Here is a 25,114-nt window from a genome sequence, read left to right on the forward strand (position 1 = left end):
TATCTTTTACAGAATCGGATAACCCCAAACGGAATTGGCTCCTTAGAGCCAAATCATTCCACCCAGTTTCCACTGCCCACCGGCGGAATTCGGTGCAATACACCTCCACATCCCTTTTCCCTTGGCGCAACTTACGAATCGCGGTATCGGCAGACGATGCACGATCCGGGTCATCGTAGAGAATGGCCATGCTGTTAAAGAAAGTGTCTAGGGAATAACGAGCAGGGTCTGAGGAAGGCAGCCGGAGGGCCCAAATTTGGGGGTCACCCAAAAGCAGGGTCATTATGAACCTTACTTTCTCCTCATCAGATTGGAAAGAATGAGGAAAGAAACTAAGGTACAGCTTACATGCCTCTTTGAAAACAAAAAAATTAGTACGATCCCCACTGAACCTTTCGGGGAACTCAATTTTTGGTTCATGGGGTTTAGATGAGTTACCCCAATTGGCAGAGGAACCCACAGAAGGTGTTGGAACAGGAACTGATTGCTGCTGCGAAGCTTGCTTACCCTCCAGCTGTCGGGTTAGATTGTGGAAACCCTGCAGGAGGTAATTTTGCTTCTGTTCATGATCCTCCAAGCGCTGTAACAGAGTGGTAAGAAGCACTTCGGTGGTAGTTGGAGGAGCAGCAGCAGCTTCATCGTGACTTTCGTCCTCCATGGCCCATGATAATGTCATGGCCGGCACCCAATATCAGAACAGGTGCCAAGTACCCTGGTCTTGGCTCGGCTTCACCAGTAGTGTGACCACCGTTGGGCTTCGGGAGGAGCCCTCAGCTTACTTGGGTGCCACCTGGACTTAACGAGGGGTACAAGGCAAGATGTTCTGGCTAGCAGAGGGGCACGGCAGGTAGCAGAGTCTTTTGGGCCGAAGGTCACGGTACAAATGGAGCAGGCAACAGAATAGTCAGACAGGCTGGGTCGAGGCAGGCAGATAACAAGAAACGTCAAACAGGCAAAAGGGTCAAAATCGGGTGATCAATCGAAGGGTTAAACTGTAGAGTAGTCGTAAGCAGGCAAGGTCAGGATCCAGAATTCAGAATAGTCAAAATAGCCAGGCAGGGGTCAAAACAGGAATCAGACAGGTTCAGAAGGAATCAGACAATAGCACAAGGCTCAGGAGCACCAGGAATACAATCCTATCACGGGCAAGGTGCTGTGGACATGATGGGCTTTAAATAGTTCGCGTGAATTTCGCGCCCTTGCGCGCTGACGTATGACATCAGCGCGCCTTTAAATGGAGGAGCCGGCACCAGCGAAAACACGCTGGCGCGGCTTAAAAGGAAGGAAGGTGCGGCGGGTGTCCCTGCCGATGGCGTACTGGATGACCCCGCCGCACAGGTATCCTCACACATCCATTTCACTTAAAAATTTGCTTATAAAACTTGGTTGACCCTGATTGGGTATGTACACATTAGCAATAGTTACTTTCAGATTCGCTATCTTCCCTTTCAATAAAATATACAACCTTCCCTCTACATTAGCTTTCATTTCCTGTAATTGGAATGTCAAATTTCTTACAAAACTAAAATATTTGATTTCTTTTTACCGATTCATTTAAGCCGTTTCCATAATAACTAATTACCTTATATTGCATTAATAACCTTGTGAATTAATTCTGACTAGTAACCCCTTTACATATGGCATACCAGGATAGGGGGGAGGGAAACATGGGAAGGGCATAAACAGTGACAAACTAAAATTAATTGCCACCACAAAGTTAGAGGGTCATTTACCTCCAACTGTGCGACCTTGGTGGCTGGAAGTGCCATTGCACTTATTATAGGAGTATTATGTTTGCTTGGCCGGTGGTGTCCTTTAGTCACCTCTATTAATCTATACCCACCCGTGATTGCCCCCTGCCACCAGGGCACATTTTAATTACAAAGCGAATATATTTAGGGCAGTCTTGGGACATTACATACTAACCACCACTAGGTGTAAAGACCTGAAGTATATTTTCATTTTAGCAACTAATACATACATCTAGCTACTATATTTTTTGTGAAATCAAACCATATAACATCTCATACATGAGTCATGGATAAGGTATGAGAAAAAAGAAGAAAGAAGGAAAATACAGTCAGCCAAAAAAAGGACGAAGAAATCATAGTCTGTTATCGCATCAACTGGGTCCCACATCATAGTTTATAATATTATATTTACCCTCCTGGGAGTTGCCTTAATATGCATTGTTGTAGCTCTAGCTCTGTGCCCTTATGATCTTGACATGCGCGTGCTTTGCTTGGTGTATCAACTCGTTTCCATTCTCCTTGTTGTATAAAATCCATATTGATATCAGTCAAGGTTCTGTAGTAAGCCATCCTGGAAGATCTAGATATGGAATTTGCATCCTCATCATGAAGTTCTTTGTATCCTTTGGGAGTCTAATTATGGCTTGTTGGCCTTCCCTCATAGAGAGAACGGGAAACACCATCTATATTGGATATTTTTCTCCCTCAGAGCATCATTTAAAGAGGTTTGAGGAGTTTGCGTTTTCTTAAGGTGGTGCTTGAAATGTCCTGAAACCGTTTTATTTGAGATTCTTCAAAGGTTAAATTACTTGCCTCTCTTGCCTTGAGAATAATTTCAGCACATAGCTGTTCAGACAACAGAGTATATCCCGTGGGGCATCCAAAGGTGCAGACTTAGGCTTATACACCCTATGTGCCCTTTCAACGTCAAACGGTGTGCTCAAGTCTCTGCCCAAAATACGGTTAAATATCTGCATTAGAGTATTCTTTATTTCTACATTTTTAATGGACTCTGGCACCCCTCTGACCCTAATATTATTCCTTCTTCCTCTATTCTCCAGGTCTTCCTGGTGTCTCTGTATCTCATGTATTTGTGTATAATGAGCAAGTAGAGCCGTATGAATATGTCTTTGATTTGTTTCCAAGTCCTCCATTCTGCCAGCCACAGTCGCAATGTCTCTCCTTATCTCCCTGAGCTCTTCCTTCAATGTCAAGGTTACTTCCTTTAACATGTCCTTTATATCGGATTTAGTGGGTAGGTTAGCGATGTATGTTGAAATGCTGAATGCTACATCTTGCTCGTTCCCCTCCTCCAATGTTTCTTGCCGAGAGTCTGCCTGCTGTGTATCTGCCAGTTCCTCTCCACTTCCCTGGGACGGCACCATCTTGTGGCTCACACGCTCCGTTTTCTTTCTTAAAAATAGGGGGCCCAGCTCAGCTTGTGAAGGAGGTTGTCTTCTCTCCTGAGCCTTCTCCGATTTTAGTTTCTGCTGTTTTCCCATCATAGGTGTTCAAGTGTAGCAGATTTTTCCTTCCCTCACTTTTCCTTCTCCCCCTTTTATTCTCTTTTCTCCTCCTTCTTCTCTCTTTCTTCTTTTCATTTCTCTTTATTTTTTCATTGATTTTTTTTCTATTCCTTTTTTTTTTTATCTTTTTTTTCTTTTTTATCTTCGGTGCATTCAGTACAGAGTTAAGCAGGTGAGCCTCACGCCCCTCAGCACAAGATAATCCCTGGTCCTTGGTCCAGCAACCCCTTGCCTGTGTCAGGCCTTGTTTATATGGTATTTTTTTATAATGTTTTTAAAGTACTTTTACTTTTCTGTACCTATAACTGTATCATGTACAACTCGTGTACAGACTTAGTTTTAGCTTTAGTCTTAACCTGGATGCCGATGTGATTCAGATCGTGACTACCATCCAATAAACAATCCAGCAGATAGATACTGAGTCCGAACACGGAAGCAGCTTGCCTGGGACCAGCGTTGTCTTCGCTCCCCTGTGGATCCCTCCTATGGCTCCACCCGCACCAGTCCTTTTCCAAGGAGAGACCGGGGAATAGAGTGTGGGGGGGGGAATAGAGTGGGGAACAAACAGTGACACACTGCTCGGCACCACACAATCCACACTCCACACCTTGATGCTGCAGTGCTGCGTAGCTGTAGTGCTTTGCTCCAAAGATGGCGGATCGGCTGCTTCTCTGTTCCTGCTCTCGTCGCTCCTCCAGCAGTATACTGCAATACTTCGGTAAGCAATAGATTTTTTCCCCTGGTCACCCACAGATGTTCTCTGGCCAGGATTTTTCTCCCTGCTGAACAGGCCACGAGGCCTTTACTAGTAAATCTAAATTACGACCCTTGATAAATGTGCCCCCTAGTGTTTGTTGGGAAAAAAGAGCATGGCTACCCTGTCACATAAAGCTATTTACGCATCTGCTTGCCTGTAAGCTGGCTTGCCTTTGTACAGAAAAGAAGGAATCAAATCATACACGTGTGGCAGTTTATCAGGGCACACAGACAAAAAACACTGATAGAATGGTCTCAGCTGATAGAATGGCCTCAACTGTTTTTGGTTTGCTGGAAACACAGTCATATCACAAAAAAAGTACAAGCACTTGCATGTAAATGTGAAATGCCACATGTCCAAGTGTCCAAGTGACAAGGGCTTAAACTAACTCTTTCAGGTTAGTGCCATAGATGACAGTGATGGCAATTTTCAAGTGATTTTGTCTCAACAAACCACTTTAAATTATAGGCCAGTTACATTATTTTAATACTGCTTATATTGTTCTTTTGTTACAAGGTAATGCTTTAAAATTACAGGATTATATTAATTACACTATTTTGTATAATACATAACCCCTATACTACAGGCAAATAAAACATGAAGAATATACCTTATCTTAAGTAAAGTTGTCAGATGTTAAGATCCTCTTTGGTACATGAAACTTGTGTTATCTCATGGTCAGTATGTGTAATGGAATATGTGTTAATGATATGACTTCAGCATTGAAATGAAAAGCTGAAGAGCTTAGTGGGTAATAATGGAATAGGTGCTTGGATTTTTCCTGCATGAAGCAATGCTTTATCTACCATTTCATTTTAGGCTTCATGAAACCAATGCTAAAGGAAATGTTTCTGACACACTCTCAGTAAAATCATATTGTGTGCATGGGTCAATGGATTTCTATGGGGTATAGCAGTGTGACAATCAGACCTGAAAAATCCCAATGCATCAGGATTCTGATTGGACTGGTTAAAACACTTACTTCCATACAAACAAACAAACAAACAAACAGGTATTGGGTCCATTATCTGGAAACATGTTTTCCAGAAAGATATGACTATAGACTCCATTTTATGAAAAATGATTTCCTTTTAATCTGTAATAATTAAACAAGACATTGTGCTTGGTCCCAACTACCAACAATCCTTATTGGAGGCAAAACAATTATTTCAGGTTTATATTTTTTTTTAGCAGACTTAAGTTGTGACAATTCAAATTATGGAATGATCCCTTATCAGGAAACTCTAAGCTAACTAACACAGAGTACACTATATGGATTCACTTTGAGAGAAGGAAAATATCCTGCAGTTTGGATCTGATCCAGTTGATCAACATTAATATTTATGTGTATTGGATAGGAAATGATTCTCCAACTAAAATAATTTAAATTTAAACTTAAAAGATCCATGGTTACATAGCAGCTGAGGTTGCAAAAAGTCACATTGCCCAAACGAATCCTACATAACCTTTAGCTGGACTTGATCCTGGTCTTACATGGAAAAGGCTTTCAATAGTGTGATACAGGGATGATTTTATGGGGTCCCAAAAAATGAGGGGATAAATCAAAATATGCAAAGGATGCATTTTACGGAGTAAAAAAGTGTATATTTTGTTCCAGGTTTAACTGAAATATACTACTTGCAGCCTTCCAACTGTTTTCAAATTGCCAGCAAACCAGCAACAGGCAATATCTCAGGGATACACTGAGGACAGGCCCATATTTTATGAGAAAATTGGCCCCCACTACTACTAGAGAGCAACATTAAATTGTAAATCAAAGAAAAGTTTTATTTATCATACATCTGTCGATAATATAGCCATCAAAATATTATTTTGCATATTCCTCACATAGAATTTTCTATTCTGTAAATGTTGCCTTCCTATGAATGGCAAGCACTAGCTTTTCCTTCAGTTAAAACTTTTGTCATCCAGTGAGATGACAAAAGAAAACCATGAATAAAATCTCAATCTCTGTCTTCTGCAGTTACTAGAACTGTGTCAGAATATCACAGCATTTAGTATGTCTACTCTGAAGCCTGCAGGTATATTGGAGGTAAAGTCATAAAATACACTGAAACACATTTTAAAAAACAAACAATGATTCTTTATTGCACAAATCTGATAATTCCTTGTTTTACAGAGGAAAAGTGATTCATATAAGTAAGAACCATTGTAGTCAAATAAGGAAAATGCTTAAACGTCATGCAGCTCTTTAGTCAGTTGAATACTTACTGTAGATAACTTTCTCCTGCTTGCTAACTATGCAAATACAGTAAGAACCCTCTGACACTGGAACATAATAACATGGAGACTATACTACCTCATAAAGCCATATTTTGGATCTATGCTATTTATATATTACACATAAGTTATTGTCATTAAAGTTATGTCTGTAAAATAAATCATATTTACAGATATTTTTTAATAAGATCCCTACATAATTAAGTGTATATTGAGAACAATACCACCACTCCAACCAATCCCTCACTTTAAATATATGTATTTATAACTTTATTTGTAGCTTTATTTGTAGCTGTTAAGAAGCTTCAGCACTGTACAATGCATAATAGTATACACAGGGAGGACAAGACACATAATAAATACAATAAATATACACAGGATGTGACCATTTTTCTAATATTGAAGTGTCAAGTGTCTTTTTTCACCTTCTGAAGCAGCCCTAGGAGGGGGGGGTCGCCGACCCTGTAAACTGTTCTAAATGGATACATTTCTTATTTTTGTCCCTGCTAAGCATAATCCATGGGTTTTATTACAGGCAGCTGTTAGAATTGATACAATAGTTGCTAATACTCCAGAGATGCTGCTGAGAAATGTATCAACTAAATGTTGCAAAATTGTAACAGTTCAGAGTCTGTGCCTGAATTACTGAGCTGTTAGACTCAACCAGAGACACGAACATTAAACTTTAAACTTAGATTTTGGAAAAACAGCAAAAAATAAATAATGGAAAGTAATTGAAAAAAGTCTTTATTTCTGGGGAACAATCTAAAAACAACTGAAAAAACTTGAAAAAAGTGTTTGGAAGGTGAACAACCCCTTTAACTAACAGTTTAGCACTGACATTTCAGTTGCATGTGCTTTGATACCAAGTTTTATTTATATGCAATAATGTTCAGGAGATAATCTTATAACGGAGGCAGGGTTTCACAGAAAAGAAGGGAGAGCTGCATATTCCTCCCCACCACCGAGGATGAATACAAAGAGGTCAATTAAAACTCTGGGGTTTACTAGTATTCTTCCCACTAGGTTTTTACTGGGCACATCACACAGCATTTTTTTACTTGGCCATTAGGTTCCATCCTGTCCTACATCTAACTAAATTTAATAGATTAATACTTACAGAAGCCTGAAAGATTGGTTTATGCATTTGCTGATGTGCACAGTCCTGTTGGCTTCTGTAAAAACATTTCTATTTTGGCCAGAGTGGTGGGAAGCAATTTTTTTTGTTTGTGTTTTCACTAACACTCTTCTCCCTCAGCAATTTTTTTTTGCTGAGGAGAACCCTTTTATGTTTCATATATTTTGCTAATTTGGATCCTATTCTAGTCACACTGGCTACAGAGTCTACTAGTCTTTACACCATTATGGGGTGGTTGACAATGGGATGGCTCCCACTGTCATAGGTTGTGTGATACTAAAACTTTATCCATCCAGGACAGAAGTGTTACATTAGATAGCTTTAAAAAAGGGGGTTGGATGGCTTTTTAGCAAGTGAAAGAATACAGGGTTATGGAAGATAGCTCATAGTACTAGTTGATGCAGGGACTAGTCCGATATCAACTAGCAGTTAGGCAGGTTAAAGTAGAGTTGAACTTGATGGACGTGTGTCTATTACACATGTTACACATCTCGTGCAATGAAATGTTATAGTTCACTAATTGTTGCAACATAAAACTCTATGCCTGACATAGCAGAGTGGTGAGTTTGTCACTGGACTATTTATCTGAAAGTCATCAGAACGTGCAAAGCTTGTGCCATTTTGATTTATTCCCTGATATTTCACAAATAACTCCAAAGGCTACTGTATGTATCTTCTACAGTGCATAACTTCCTTGACATGTCATGTAATGTAACATTAACCAGCATAATGTCAATAGGTTGTCATTTTCATAAAATTCAATAAATTAATCAATTTCCCTTAAGATATTTAACAGGCTAGCTTCAAAATAAAATTTACAAACCCTGAAGAGTACAGACAGAAAAAAACTGTTAAACATACCAGTGATCATAAATTGCAGCACAAATAAATGCTTTATATTCATTCTAGAGACTTGACAGGGTAATGATATAAACATTAGCCCAGGTAGTCTGACCTAAGTTACACATTGTAAATACACATCTGTGCAAACCTAGACTCTATGATATAATCATACTATGAATCTCTACCAGCATATTGAACATAACACTAATGATGCCCATATCATTCTCATTTTAGTTTTAACAATACTTAAACAAATGCATGGGCCCTTATCTGTCCATGTATGCCAAAATACTCTGCTCATAAATCAGCACATTCATGCAGTCCTCTCCTGACAGGCTAGAAAATAGCTAGAAAAAAATGTGATCACAGAGCATCCACAATAGAAGGGGTAAATTATTACAACAGCCTTACTGGAGGATATTTGTATAAAAATCATATGGTGTATTGGCTTAGGCGAGCAGGGCATTTGTGCCACAAGAATAACCATAGCAAAGAAACAATATTAATATACCAAAGATTAGAGCAAAGAAGGTGTATTAAGAAAATCCTTTTTACTTTTTTCTGGTACTAATTTATTATTCCGTGTTCAACTTTAATGAAAGGGTAGTTGGTAATGAGAAGCAGTAAAGTGGTAAGAGCTGTCCATTTGATCATCAGACTAGTTTATATTGGGGTCTACTGTAAGATTAGAAATTCTGGTAGCCAAGGAAGATCCACATCAGGTCTCAGATGAAACACTCATTAGCATTGGTATTCATTGGTATAATAGCAAGAATAGCAAGAATTTAGGACTGAAGTTAAAAAGAGGTAGCACAATGCAAATGAGGGAGCAATGAAAGATAAAGAAAAGCTATTTGTTTTTTGCATAACACAGTGCCTTCCTTTTTTTAAATCCTGTCCTTGAAGATTCTGATAACCCTGAACAGTTTTTTTTGAGTGGCCCATATGTGATTAAGTGCAACTCACTTAGATCAGAAGAATTCATATATGGTCATATACAGTTAAGTTAAACAAACAGTATGTCTGTGCTTAAAGGGGTTGTTCCCCTTCAAACAACTTGTTGTTTTCAGATAGATCACCAGAAATAATGACTTTTTCCAATTACTTTCTATTTGTGACCGTTTTTCTAATATTGAAGTGTAAAGTGTAATTTTGCACCTTCTAAAGATGTTCTGTGAAGGGGGTTGCCGACTCCCACAAACTGTTCTAAATTGATACATTTAATTGATACATTTCTTATCTTTGTCCTTACAGAGCAGTATCCCTGGATTTCATTACAGGCAGCTGATAGAATTGATACATTAGTTGCTAATATTCCAGAGATGCTGCTGAGAAATGTATCAACTAAATGTTGCAAAACTGCAACAGTTTAGGGTCTGCACTGAATTACTGAGCTGCCCGACTCAAAACACCGACAGGGACATCAAACTTTAAACTAGGGATGCACCGAATCCAGGATTCGGTTTGGGATTCGGCCAGGATTCGGTCTTTTTCAGCAGGATTCCGGCCTAACCGAATCCGAATTTGCATATGCAAATTAGAGGTAGGGAGGGAAATTGCGTGACTTTTTGTCACAAAACAAGGAAGTTACATTTTTTTCTCCTTCCCACCCCTAATTTTCATATGCAAATTAGGATTCGGATTCGGTTAGGCCGGAATCCTGCTGAAAAAGGCAGAATTCTGGCCGAATCCCGAACCGAATCCTGGATTCGGTGCATCCCTAGTTTAAAGTTTGATGTCCCTGTCGGTGTTTTGAGTCGGGCAGCTCAGTAATTCAGTGCAGACCCTAAACAATCAATCTGAAAACAACTGAGAAAAAGTGTTTGGAATGTGAACAACCCCTTTAACATAGGCAGGTACAAGAGAATATGAAACTGATGTTCATCTCATATCATACTTGTATTACTTACAACAGAAAGCATCCACTGATGACTTTCTAATCACTCAGCCCTCACCCCCTATTACAATAGCCTGAATGCATTTTGGTATTATGCAAAAAAAAACAACAAAAAAACCCCACAGATTGAATATAAAAAAAGACGCTAAAAATACAGTCAGGAGACTTTAGTTCATTTTAACTCTGGATATGCTTAATTGCATGCCTGATGTAAGCAAGTCATGTACATCTGCTTAAATCATTAAAGAAAAATCTGGTTCAATAACTTATTAAAAGCTTTGGCAAGGAACTTATTGCATAACCCTGAAATAGTTGCCCATCTTGATAAGAATAATTTATAATGGATTAGTAGAGGGAAATCATTTACTTAAAATAAATAGAGTCAGAATATATTAAAGCACAGGAGAGGGAGTTGCCCAAGGATTACAATTCAGTACAGTGTTGCACTGTTGACTTTTCAAAGCTTGCGGAGATAAAGATTGATTAATTTGCTACTATTGTTGAGGACTCATCACAAATACAATCAGAGAAAAATATGCAAACAGCAGGTTGCTAAAGCACATAAATCATAGAACAGCTTTAGTGCAAACTATGTATTTATATAGCACCACTGATGTTAGCCGAGCGCTCTTTATTATTTAGGGCAGTGGCACACAGGGAGAAAGATTTGGTGACTAATCATTAGTTTTGTCTTTCAAATGAGAATAATGTAAATTGCCAGCATCAAAACATACAAGGCTACTTTTAATCGCATGTAGTTCCAAACCACACAGAGATCCTTTTCTGAGCGACTTCACTATAATAGCAATTCCATTACCAAGTATTGAAATCTACCAAAGTAAAAAAAGACACTTGGAGATTAGTGGCAACGATTGTATGTAAATTTGTCCCAGCATCACATTCATAATAAAAACACGCAGAGGAAATCAGGTCAGAGAAAAAAATTTCTACTAAAATGCCATTTCGGAAGCATTTTTTTGATACTGATCGACTTTTTGATCTTGTGAGAGGAGCTGAAATCTCATGAAATCTTTGCTTCACTATAGACGCACGACTTGTTGCCAAAATGCAAATAAAATCAAGGGTAACTAATTTCCCTGTGTGCCATTGCCCTTAGCAACAATCAAGTCATAATATGTTCTCCGATGTCAAAGATACTGATAATAACAACGTCTACCACTATCCCATTATAGAGATATTGGGGCATGCTGTATTTATGAAAGAGAAGTGCCACAGTCCAACAGAATGAAATTCCATGTGGACTGTCGCAAACTCTGTTTTTAATTCATTGATAAATATTCTCAATATATCTTTGTTTGTTGAAGTTAGTGGATCTGTATCTTTACATACTGTATCTAAATCTATCATGAATTCACATTGCTAATTCTTTCCAAAACTGTTGTCAAAAACCACAGCCTCATATTTAGAGATTGATATTAGATTTGCCCATAAATTTTGCATAAATATAGATTTTCATGCACTTGTGATCTAAGCAATTGTTCTCTGCGCCCTCTCCCAGGCATACAGACAGATGGGTCATAAAACAACAGTCTTTATTCTGCACCATTGAATTGGTTGTCAGCTGTTATCTGCACAGCAGAACAGGTTTGGATCATAGACACAAACAGAGCACAGCAAGAGGCCTAGAATACTAACTGGGTGCAAGGGTTGCTTGCCACTTGGAAGTGGACTTGTCTGGGTGTCAGGACAGCTGTCAGAAGGAAAACGGATATTGCTTAAGCCACAGCAAATGAAGAGAAACACATTATAATTTCTATGCTTTTTGCAAGTATAACTACTTAGGTGCACCAAAATTTCTTATTGCCTCCTGAAGACACTACTCTGTAAGCAGTGGATCCTTCCTCTTATGTATCTTACAAGCAGGCTGTTTAGTATACAACATTGATTATGTAAATGTCCAAAAAAGATGATAAATTAATTTCTCTGCCAAATAATGTACTTAAATGTCCAGAACTTATGGGATATATGTTGTGAGCAGTTTTCTATATTGCAGTTCCTTTGCTGACAAGATGACATAGGATACTGTGTTAATAGAACAGAATAGAGCAGATTTCTCTTCAAATCTGCATTTTATGTGCACAGGAGCTGACACATTAATTACCTAGAAAAACTCTCCATAGATGTCAATAAACAGCACCACCTACTTGCATAGTTAAGGGGGTTTAAAAAAGCTCTACAGATAGTAGATACTGTAGATGATGATGGTGCACAGAATATGACAGAATGTATACACAAAAATGCAAACATGCATATAATGAATGTTCTGTTTACATTTAGGGGCCAATTCATTAACTTCGAGTGAAGGAGTCGAAGTAAAAAAACTTCGAATTTCTAAGTGTTTTTTGGGCTACTTCGACCTTCGACTATGACTTCGAATCGAAGGATTCAAACTAAAAATCGTTCGACTATTCGACCATTCGATAGTCGAAGTACTGTCTCTTTAAGAAAAAACTTCGACCCCATAGTTTGCCACCTTAAAGCTACTGAACCCAATGTTAGCCTATGGGGAAGGTCCCCATAGGCTTGGGTAAGTTTTTTTGGTCGAAGGATAATCCTTCGATCGTTGGATCGAAGGATTATTCCTTCGATCGTTTGATTGAACTTTTTTGTGCAAAATCCTTCGATTAATTAACCCTCGATATTTGACCCTTGATGCATCGGCCCCTTAATCTCTTATGGTTAATCACTATTTTAAATAAAGGATAATATCAGTGTTGGACATATACAAAATGATTGTTCAGCTACATTTGACAGCCTGCCTCACTACACAGCCAAAGGGAAATATATTCACAGCGAAACTGTGTCCACTATGTGGGATGCACAGTATTAAAGGATTTGTACTTTACTGTGTTTACACAGGATTAATTTCATGTCTCATGATGCCCGAAAATAGCTTTCACAGTGATCATAACCCTGATCTTACCTCATATCAATCCTTCTGTCTGTAGGAAAATGACCACAATGGCCACAAACCTCATCCGCTGGGGAGCCTACACCAGCCTACACCAGAGAATGGCTTGCTCAACAGCAGTTACTATCACTCATGCAAGTCATAATAAATTTTAGAAAGAACCAGCCATTACTATTGCCTCAATAACAATGTGGCATTGTCTGCTTCCCTATACGTTTTTTCGTAGGTACACCACTCTACAGAAATACCAGAACTTCTTGAAGTATACATTTAACTGCCAGCCTGTAATCAGTCTAAACTGTGTGGGAATTTAGTGGCAAATGTACCAACATGATTATATCTACCAAGTAGTCAAGACATTAACTTAAAGAATAAAAAGTCCCTTACTTTTGAGAGATATTACACAAAGCAAACTTACATTGGTTTCGTCCCGTGCATACGCATGATGTCAGTACGCACGGTCTCAACTCTATTTAAACCACCGGCAGCCTGCCGCCTGCACACAGAAGATTGAAGACGCATCTGGAGAAGGAGCTTCTTCCTGGAGATGGAACTGCTTCATGGAGTGCCAATGACCACCAATGTGAGCCCCATAACCCCTGTGCAGGCTCCTGATGCCCATGCGGGCCCCTGAAGCCCATGCGGGCCCTTGAAGCCCCATGCCTGCCCCTGAAGCCCCAATGCAGGCCCCTGAAGCCCCATGCGGACCCCTGAGTCTCAATGTGGGCCCCTGAATCCCCCCCAAGGAAAGGCCCCTGATCCATCAATGCAGGGCCCCTGAACCATCAATGCAGGGCCCCTGGTCCTACCAAGGAAGGGCCCCTGATCCATCAATGCAGGGTCCCTGATCCATCAATGTCCATGTGACCTGGTGGGGGCGTGGTTAGGAAAGGCATGGTTAAGGGAGGCGTGGTTAAGGGAGACGTGACGAGGGGGCCCAGAAAATTTTGTTGCGTCGGGCCCCGTGATTTCTGATGGCGGCGAGAATCATAACTGGGATGGCATTAGCCTAACGCAACTTCCTGTTCATCAAGCAACCTGATCCCCTTCAAACAGGAGTGAAGATCAGTCTTAAGGAGAAGGTTTTTTTTTACTGCTATCAATGAAGATAAGAGTTACAGCTACAACACCACACATAAGAAAGATGAAATGACACAGTCCATTGTCCTATTTGAAGAACCAAGTTAACTTCAAAAGATGTTTATCCACTAAATCCTGGCTTGGGACTGAAGTAGTGGGGAGAAACACAGGCCTACAATCTAATTATTTCATTACAATGGAATATATGGGAGACAGGCATTCCGTAATTCTGAGCTTTCTGGATATCGGGATAACTGATCCAATACCTGTATAAGCAACAGCAATAAAATTGCTGGGTATCAATTACTGTTAAAAGCTAAGGCAAGTGGAAGGTGTTAGCCCTTGACCAGCATTAACCAGGAAAAAATTCATACTGGCTCATTTTGATCTGTAACCCTGCACTTTTGCCATCAGCATTATAAGGAAGATGACCATTGTTCCAAGCTGCACTAGGCATTACAGGTCTCGGAGAAAAAAGCCCTGCTGCGCAAGAGGCTGAGATTTCTGTCAAATGGAATTAAGTGCATATGTAAATTGGACTTAAGGGCCCATAAAAACAATTTTTTTAGGGATATGAGTGGTGTTTGACTTTGTAAACAGCCACCATAGTGATACTAATTTTCCCATGTTAATGAAATTGTTTTCTAAAGTTGGTGATAGACGTGCAGACTTTAAACTCTACTGCTTTTTATTTGAAGAACATTTCCGTTCTCTCAACCATCCATCTCCCCCACAATATATATATATATATATATATAATCTACAGTCTGGTCATTTCCCTATGGGACCAGACTGTAAATTATATCCTTATAAACAGCGCGTTCTGACGTCGGAACGCGCCGTTTATTGGGTCAGCACTTCCTCTGCTGCTCACCACTTCTGTCTCCCTGCAGCTTTACTGTACCTCCGCTCTTGCCCTCTCCCTTCTGACTGCTGGGATTAAATCGTACTAACTCACGCAGCGCATACGGCATGGAACGCTCCTCTCCCCAGAGCCAAAACTCTAAGCCCCAGGGAGCGGAGATGTCAGGCAGTGAGTGCCGTCTAAGGAGGCGGCCTTTGACCTAATTCCCTCCCCCTCCTGTTAGGAGCAGCGCCGCTGTTTAGTGACTGCTGCAGCCTCACGCAGAGTTCGGGCTGCCAAATAGCCCTGCTGCAGGGAGGCTCTTTAAGAGCAGCAGCAGCAGATAAACTTGTGCTCCAGAAACACAAATCAATGGGGAATGATCAGTGCCTCTCTCCCTCTTCTGCCCCTCCCACACCCTGTCACTCTTCAGTCTTGGAGACTGGGTGGGTGGGGAGACAGAGTGTGGACGTCACAGCTGTGCTGCACCGGCACGCCCCCCTCCCCTCTGCTTCGCTGGCTGGAGTCAGACTGTGTGACTGCCCTGTGTGGAGTCTGGGGAGACAGAGTGTGGAGGTCTCGGCTCACGAGACTTGAACAGAGAGACTGCCTACTGCAGTGTGCCACCACCCACCATGACCTCATGGTAAGCCTCAGTCAGTCTGTGTAGGAGTCTTCTCTCCCTCAGCACTCACACAGGCACACCCCTCCACAACTTCCCTTCTCTCTCTGAAACTTTAGATTATAATGAATAATGTACCCCCTACTTGAAATTTATAAAGATATTAAAAGTCACCTCGGAGTTATGTGACCTGTATAAAAGCACTCGGCCTGCGGCCTCGTGCTTTTATATGGTCACATAACTCCTCGGTAACATAATATCTTTATAAATTACAGTAGGGGGTACATTATCCACTATATATATATAAAAGATTAAACTTTACTACTCATTATATAACCCATGTGGCAGGACAAATTGGGCTGATCTGATTGTAAGGACCCAGGACTAATGATGGTATCACAGCAGGGGTCTTTATACACCCTTTTGGGGAAGGCAGCCAGCAGAAACGAACCTTCCTCATTTCAGTTGTGCAGACTATCATTTTGGCTGTTATGTGGAGCAAAAACAGGCTGAATTGGCAAACAATATTGACCTGTGTATGTCCAGCATGAGATATTTTACGGATGACCTTTTCTTCCAGTGTATGTTGAATGGTTCTCATGTCATTCTCTGATCTAATGTTCCATGTCTAAATATAGATAAACACAAATAAACCACAGTAATGACACCACACTACCATGAACTAAAGGACACTTGGAACCCGTTCAACAATACGATACTTCATAACAACATTCAGTACATAGAGTACAAACTGATATAGATAAGCAAGCCTTGGCAAAAAGCCACTTCATGTAACAGCAGCTAATATAGTATAGTATGCTAATTATTTTCTTAAACGTTCAGTGTCACTAGTAAAAAGGAACTCCTAGCCAGAAAGTCTGTGACATTAGCTCCACTATAGACTAAAATATATAAAAATAATAAAAATACTAAGTGCTGCTAAAAATTGGAAGTGTTCTAAATAGTTTGACTATGATTAATGGAACACATTGGAACGGAACGGAAGATACAATAACCAGCCATCAGATATCTAATGGTAGAGCGCTAGAAATGATGGAGACTTTGCTATCAATCACTTAGTCCATGTGGAACATTAAATTGCCATTTACACAGGAAAATCCCGAAACAATAATAATAATTATGTGATTGCACAATACCTGAACGCACACAATCAGGTGTTACTGTAACAATTAAATCGCTTTTACGCCCGTAAGACTCCAAGATGCTGCGATTAGAAAGAAGCACATCCGATAGGCATTGGTCAGACGAAAAGAGGGTTATGGTTCGTAAAGAAGGAAAGCCAACCGGAGACCTCAGTAAAACACCCGTAATGTTCATTCACAGATGGAACCAGAATTCCCAGAGCGATTCAATGAACCTGCGATTCCAAAGCCCATTCAAACTTTTCTTTCCTATAGCCCCTCCCCACATTCACTCAAGATCTCATTTTTAATCCCTCCCACAATCCTAAATCGGTTCTCGCGGCTCTCTCACTCTCATCACCTCCCCCTGCCCCTTCGCCTCCCACTCTCGTTGCTTTTCATCTGAATCATGTCTTCTCTGAAGCTGTGCGTCCCCCGCTCATTCCCCAGTAAACAGACAGCCGCTCAGTCCCCCTCCTGCCATAGCCACAGGGCTGCTAGGGAGACTGAAGGGAATGTGGTATTTGTGTTCAGCATTGAAAACAAGGAATAGAAGAAAAACAGATAGAGGATTACTAGGTGGCAGCCTTCTGTATTTGAATCTCAATCGTTTATAAATAACCTTACATTACATTTTTCATGGTCTGGTTTCCTGTTAAATGTAACTACAATGGGCTTTTAAGGCCATACTTGCAAAAGGAAAACGGAAAATGTATTTATTTTTTTACATTTAGGGCGAGGTTTCATTTTCTTGGTGACATCCGAAGCGGAAAGTGCGCCATACATACAAAGTGCTGGTCACACTAATTTCTTTATTTTTGGGTGCCACCAGAAACACGTCAGCGTTGTTAAAGAAATATGTCAGCTGCTTAGTACTGAAAATCCAAAAAAGTTTTATCACATCATGTCTGTGGCTGTTAAAGGGCGGCAGATGAAGTGCCATGTTTTTAAAGGGATCCTGTCATCAGAAAACATGTTTTTTTCAAAACGCATCAGTTAATAGTGCTACTCCAGCAGACTTCTACACTGAAATCCATTTCTCAAAAGAGCAAACAGATTTTTTTATGTTCAATTTTGAAATCTGACATGGCGCTAGACATTTTGTCAATTTCCCAGCTGCCCCTGGTCATGTCACTTGTGCCTGCACGTTAGGAGAGAAATACTTTCTGGCAGGCTGCTGTTTTTCCTTTTCAATGTAACTGAATGTGTCTCAGTGGGACATGGGTTTTTCCTATTGAGTGTTGTTCTTAGATCTGCCAGGCAGCTGTTATCTTGTGTTAGGGAGCTGTTATCTGGTTATCTTCCCATTGTTCTTTTGTTTGGCTGCTGGTGGGGGGAAGGGAGGGGGTAATATCACTCCAACTTGCAGTACAGCAAGTAAAGAGTGATTGAAGTTTATCAGAGCACAAGTCTTAGACTTGGGGCAGCTGGGAAATTGACAAAATGTCTAGCCCCATGTCAGATTTCAAAATTGAATATAAAAAAACCTGTTTGCTCTTTTGAGAAATGGATTTCAGTGCAGAATTCTGCTGGAGCAGCCCTATTAACTGATTCATTTTAAAAAAAAAAAATTTTCCCATGACAGTATCCCTTTAAGTAGTCTTGAAATGTAGTGTTAAAGCATCTGAAATAGACCTTTTTGTAATGTATTCGACGAGAACTCCAAATATCTCAGAGTAGAAAAATTCATGCAAGTTTAATTATACTGGCAATAGGCTTCGACCTTTTCTTTACGAGCAGTCACGTTTGATCTTAACTGAAAATAAGCATGTATGAGTTTCAAGGGGGGCTGTTCTGTAATGCCATAGATGTAACTTACTATAGGAACAGGTTGGAATCAGGTTGTTTTCCCTGTGCTGGTGTTATTTCAGTGATATCTCAATATATATATATATATATATATATATATATATATATATATATATATATATATATATATATATATACATATATATATATATATATATATATAGATAGATACAGTTAGGAGCACTCGCAGGTGTAGTGATAAAGAAATGTCTTTTATTGGAGTGTTACAAACTACCCCACATCAACGCGTTTTGGTTCTCTCTGAACCATCGTTCAGAGAGAACCGAAACGCGTTGATGTGGGGTAGTTTGTAACACTCCAATAAAAGACATTTCTTTATCACTACACCTGCGAGTGCTCCTAACTGTATCTATTTATTTCCCTCTGAGGAGCACCCGGGATTTGATCGACTGAGGGTGAGTGCCGGTGAATCATATGACTATATATATATATATGTATATATATATATATATATATATATATATATACAGTATATATACACCAATTAAGAAATCGCAATATACAGTAACACCAAAAAATAAAAAAGTTTTAAAGGAATGATGAGTCACGATATAATGTACACACTCACACTCACCCTGCACTGGTAAAACTAAAGTGGATGGAACTTAATCAAAAATTGGTCAGATCAGGGGAATGCGGTGAGGGCAAAACAGGGCCATGGTCCACCACTTTAGAATTTAAATCTTGAGGACGTGGCATGGGGTATTAGCCTTGAAAGATGAATTTAAAAGCTGAATATGCATTTTAATAGACACACACCCAAATAGAAGAGCATACAGACCATTTATCATAGCTTATAGGACGGGTGCATGTGTGTGGTTAAGGAACAGTCAACATATGCCATGATTTTTCCCAAATAATCTGAATTATTGTTCGATATCATAAACTAACCCTTGCACATCCTGGATTTATGAAAGGTAAATAAATCAAACAAAAAAAATGCATTAGTTATGTGTTATTATTGGGAGGTCATTTATTATCAATTAAAATTAGTTTTTTTCCACTAGTCAAGTTTGTGGTTTTTTAATTCTTTTTAAAAACTCAAAACAAATGTGGGTTTTATAAGTGAAAAAAACAAGAAAGCCTTTCATGCCAAAACACATAAAAATAAGTTTTCAGTTTTTTTTTCACTACGAATTTTTAGAAAACCGTAAATTTTTAGAGGTTTTATTGGTATTCAGATTTTTCTTGTGACTTTTTTTAAAATTTTTTTTATTTTTAAATATTTGCCTTCTAAACTTATCCAGCTTTCAAATCTTAGTCACTGACCTCATCTAAAAATCTAATGCTCTGTAAAGCTACACATGTATTGTTATTGTTACTCTTTATTACTCATCTTTCTGTTGAGACCCTTTCCTATTCATATTCAAGTCTCTTAAGGTGGCCACACACAGGGAGATCCACTCGTTTGGCGATGTTGCCAAACGAGGAGATCTCTCCCCGATATGCCCACATTGAAGTGTGCATTATCGGGCTGAATCAATCGTGGGCCCTATGAAAAGATGCGTCTGTGATCCAACTGGATTTTATAACCTGCCCTATCGGCATCTGCCCGACTTTCGGCCAGATATTGATTGGGAAAGCCCGTCGGGGGGGCTCAACACACTGCCCGATAAGCTGCTGACTTGGTCTGTCGGCAGCTGTTATCGGCCTGTTTATGGGGGCCTTTTATCAGTGTAATGCAATTTGGACCCTAGCAACCAGACTGATGAAATTGAAAACTGCTAAATAAAAAGCTAAATAAGAAAAAAAAAACATAAATAATTAAAAAATGAAAACCAATTGCTAATTGTCTCAGAATATATTTTTCTACATCATACTAAGGGGCAGATTCATCAAAAGTCGAAGTGAAAATTCGAATTAAAAGTTTCAATTTCGTGCTAATTTTTGTATACTTTGACTAGGGAATAGTCCAAATTTGATTCAAATTTGAAAAAAAATCTAAATTTATCATGTGCTAACCTAAAACCTGCCGAATTGCTGTTTTAGCTTATGGGGGACCTCCTAGAACCTATTTGGAGTCAATTGTTTTATATGAATTTATGTTTGCGTCTATGACCAGGTATATTTCTTTAAACTATTACAAAGGTGTTGAAAGTATTAGGTCTTGAAATAAGTTGGACTACAATGGATGGCATTACTTACCATATCTGTAACTGATAAATTAGAATTATCTCTCAAAACAACAAATAAATGCTAGACATAGTGAAAGTTTTTTTTTTTTTTAAAAAAACCTTGTTGTTGTGTCCAGCTAGAGTGGGGGCTCTATTAGCCCGCACCTTTGGTAATTCAGGTGACAGGTGCCCTTTAAAGAGTTTTGTTGTGTACAGTACTGATTTATCACATTCATCTCAAGACTCCAGCAGAAACAACTTAATGAGGAAAAGTGGGGACCAGGTAGGAGAGAAGAGATGCAGAGGAGGGAAATTACTGTGCGTGCAGTGAGCCATCAAAAACAGTGGCTTGATTGCAAGGACCTGGTGACATCATCACCGTACATGTGCACAAAGCCCCACTGACATGAATATATTCTCTCAGCACATACATGCCCTTTCTTAGAGCAGAATGCTCCCTACATATGTACAGTTTTAACTTCAAAGAGATACATGCAAAGTGAATCCTTCTGGAATCAGAATGTTTTCACTTGTCTCATGCCATACACACAACACTGCCTAGATACCAAAAATGAGAGTTCTGACTCTCCCATAAGGCATCATGGGTGGAGACATGCAGATCACTCCTTTATGTCCCTTTGGCCAACTATGCATCCAGAACCGCTGGTTTATAGCAAAGATACAGCCTAATGGTTCAGAGCCATATATCCAAACTTGCAGTTTTAAAAGAGTTTTGTGTGGTCTTTACCTCAAAACATTAGCTGCAAGGTAGGGGGGTTATTACTGTAAAATAATTCATTTAATAATTAATTTAAATAACTAAAAGCCAGCTAATAATAGTGCCAGGGAAATCCAGCGTAAGAGTATTTACCGGTTACTTTACTGATTTAAATTTTTAACCAGTTATCATGTAATTATTGTGCTTTATTGAGCTTTGCCTTATGGAAGTAGTATTTCAGCAGTGACATAAAGTTTATTGGATTAACAGAAAATATGCAATATGCATAATAACAAAATTAGACACGTGCATAAATTGGGCATCCCATCAGAAATATTACATCAATACCTAGTTGAGCCTCCTTTTGCAAATGTAACAACCTCTAGACGCCTCCTATAGCCTTTGATGAGTGTCTGGATTCTGGATGGTGGTATTTTTTGACCATTCTTCCATACAAAATCTCTCCAGTTCAGTTAAATTTGATGGCTGCCGAGCATAGACAGCCTGCTTCAATTCATTCCATAGATTATAGATGATATTCAAGTTGGGGGACTGTGACAGCCATTCCAAAATATTGTACTTCTCCCTCTGCATAAATGCCTTTGTAGATTTCGAAGAGTGTTTAGGGTCATTGTCTTGTTGCAATATCCAAACCCTGCGTAATTTCAACTTTGTGACTGATACTTGAACATTATCCTGAAGAATTTGTTGATATTGTGTTGAATTCATCTGACCCTGAACTAGCCCCACAGCCCCACAGCATGATGGAACCTTCACCAAATTTGACAGTAGGTAGCAGGTGTTTTTCTTGGAATGCGGTGTTCTTCTTCCTCCATGCAAATCGCTTTTTGTTTCTCAACTCAATCAATTTTTGTCTCATCAGTCCAAAGCACTTTGTTCGAAAATGACTGTGGTTTGTCTAAATGAGCTTTTGCATGCAACAAGTGAATCTGTTTGTGGCGTGAGTGCAGAAATGGCTTCTTTCTCATCACCCTGCCATACAGATGTCTTTGCGCAAATTGCGCTGAATTGTAGAATGATGTACAGATACACCATCTGCAGCAAGATGTTCTTGCAGGTCTTTGGAGGTGATCTTTGGCTTGTCTGTAACTATTCTCATAATCCTCTGCATATGTCACTCCTGTATTTTTCTTTGCCTGCCAGACCTGTGTTTTACAGCAACTGTGCCGGTGTCCTTCCATTTCCTGTTCCATTCCTTACAGTTGAAACTGATAGTTTAAACCTCAGAAATAGCTTTTTGCAGCCTTTCACTAAACCATGATACTGAACAATCTTTGATTTCAGATCTTTTGAGAGTTGCTTTGAGGATCCCATGCTGTCACTCTTCAGACGAGAGTCAAACAGAAGCACAAGTTGCAATTGGCCACCTTAAATACCTTTTCTCATGATTGGACACACCTGTCTATGAAGTTCAAGGCTTAACAAGCTAATCCAACCAATTTGGTGTTGCCAGTAATCAGTATTGAGGAGTTACATGCATTCAAATTAGCAAAATTACAAGGGTACCCAAATTTTTACACAGCTAGTTTTTCACATTTGATTTACTTTCATACAACTGAATATTGTTTCACTTAAAATCTTTGTTCAGAAAACTCCCCAGAAAGGCATACCACTGATATCTTTTTTGTTGAAAGTGGAGTAAATTATTATGCAGGCTTAAAAGGGTTTCCAAACTTTTTCATATGACTGTATGATATTCTGAGCACTAGAATATCTATCAGGAAAGCCTGGTGTAATACAATTGAGGCATATTTATTAAGTTTTTAAATATCTATATATATATATATATATATATATATATATATATATTATAATAATAAATACATAAAGTATATACACAACACAGCCATAAGAAACCAGAAAACTAAATGCTCTACACACACCTTTAATTATCTATCCTATTTTTGTATATTTACTGAACTTGTTCTACTGCCCTCTTTATTGTATTGTAAAGCTCCCCATAGACGCGACGATTCTTCTTGCCGAACGACCGATTTTAGGGAAGTCCGACCAATCCTTTGAAATTATCGTTCGGTTAGTGGGATTCGAACGATTGTACATCTTAAGTTTTTTTGGCTAACATCTGTCAGGAAATTGATCGGCCAGGTCAAAAAATCTTTGTCGGTCCCAGTGAAATCTATCTATGTTTGCAGGGCCAAGCAGGCAGCTCCCCTTTGTTTTCCTGGCAAATTGGCCTTTTAAGTTGATGGTAAATTCGTACGATCGTTCCGAGAAAATCATGGTCTCACGATGAGGATCTGATCTTTTAAAAATCTCAACATCTATAGCCAGCTTTAATCATTGAGGACACCATACATTTATAGTACTATAATTAAAAAGGCTCGCTAGCTACAGTAGATGTATAGATAGAATGACATCTTTCAATTTATTATCAGAACCTATAAATATAGCCTAGAATAGAAACAATAGCCAGCATTGACATAAATATTTCTTATTTAGCAGTACTTATCTAAAGGTGTAAAAGAGTTTTTTTAATAGTCAAACCCAAATCACACCAGGATACTAATTCCCTTCCCAAACTAACGTATAACCTTCATTTAGTGAAAGTAAATCTAGGAATTCAGAAAACAAATATAAACGCTTGTTGTGGAATTCCATACTGTTGGAGACTTATTTATCAAAGGACGGATTTTAGTGGTTTTGAGATTTTTGAAACCATGACTAAGCCCACAAATTCTAAAACCACAATTGTCATTAAATTTATTAAAGGTTCCAATTTTAAAAAGTACAAACAAAAAAGTGTTGAATTATCCAGGAAAAAAAACATCTAAAAATTCAACAATTTTTTTTGACAATTTGTAGCAAAAAAATATAACATTCTGATTGGGTTAAAAATGGTCCAATAGGACTATTTCTACATCACCTTGAAAACTTTTACTTCGCTAAGTTTGGCATCAAAGGCTTTGTGGCTTATACACTAAGGGGGTTATTTATTAAACTCTGAATGTCAACCCCCCAAAAATTTGTTTTTTTACTATAAAATCTGAATTTTTAGTGGAAAAAACCCCCACAAATTTTCAGGATTTATTACACCCCGAGGATGGAAAAAGCCCAAATCCGAAAATGCAGCATCTCAGAACTGCCGATGTTGCATATAAGTCAACGGGAGAAGTCCTGAAGATACCTTGCTCTGCGCTGGGTTTCGTGCAATAATCTGAAGATTTTGTGGTTTTCGGGCAAAAATCAAAAAAATTCATACAATTCATTTTTTTCAATTTTTTGGGGGTTTTTCCCGCACAGAAAATTTTCAGGAAAATGTATTGATAAATAAGGGGAGAAAACGAGTGCGGATTTGGTCGATTATCGAATGGTCGAATAGTCAAAGCATTTCCACTTCGAATTGAAGTCAAAGTCGAATTTGGCCTATTCGATGGTCGAAGTACCCAAAAATGACTACGAAATTCAAAGTTTTTCAATTTGAATATTCACTTCAAATTCAATTCGACCCTTAGGGGCAGATTTATCAAGGGTCGAAGTGAATTCGAGGGAATTTTCGAAGTAAAAAAATTTGAAATTCAAAGTAATTTTTTGGATACTTCGATCATCAAATAGGACACTACGACTTCGAATTTGATTTGAAGTAAAATAGTTTGAATATTCGACCATTCGATAATCGAAGTACTGTCTCTTTAAAAAA

General features: G+C 38.9%; 1 protein-coding gene across 3 annotated transcripts in view; it reads right to left on the reverse strand.

Annotated features, from left to right (window-relative positions):
• Positions 1 to 25,114, reverse strand: part of rasgef1b.S (RasGEF domain family member 1B S homeolog) — a 249,683-nt gene that overhangs the window by 46,779 nt on the left and 177,790 nt on the right. Inside the window, exon 1 of one of the 3 annotated variants that reach the window (XM_018240521.2) lies at positions 16,789 to 17,148. The exons of the other annotated variants lie outside the window; for them this stretch is intronic. The gene's annotated coding sequence lies outside the window, so the exon portion shown is untranslated. Of the gene's footprint in view, positions 1 to 16,788; positions 17,149 to 25,114 lie in introns of those variants that run through there. 3 annotated transcript variants of the gene reach the window in all.

This window comes from Xenopus laevis, chromosome 1S (assembly GCF_017654675.1).
Source record: "Xenopus laevis strain J_2021 chromosome 1S, Xenopus_laevis_v10.1, whole genome shotgun sequence".
NCBI classification, from domain to species: domain Eukaryota; kingdom Metazoa; phylum Chordata; class Amphibia; order Anura; family Pipidae; genus Xenopus; species Xenopus laevis.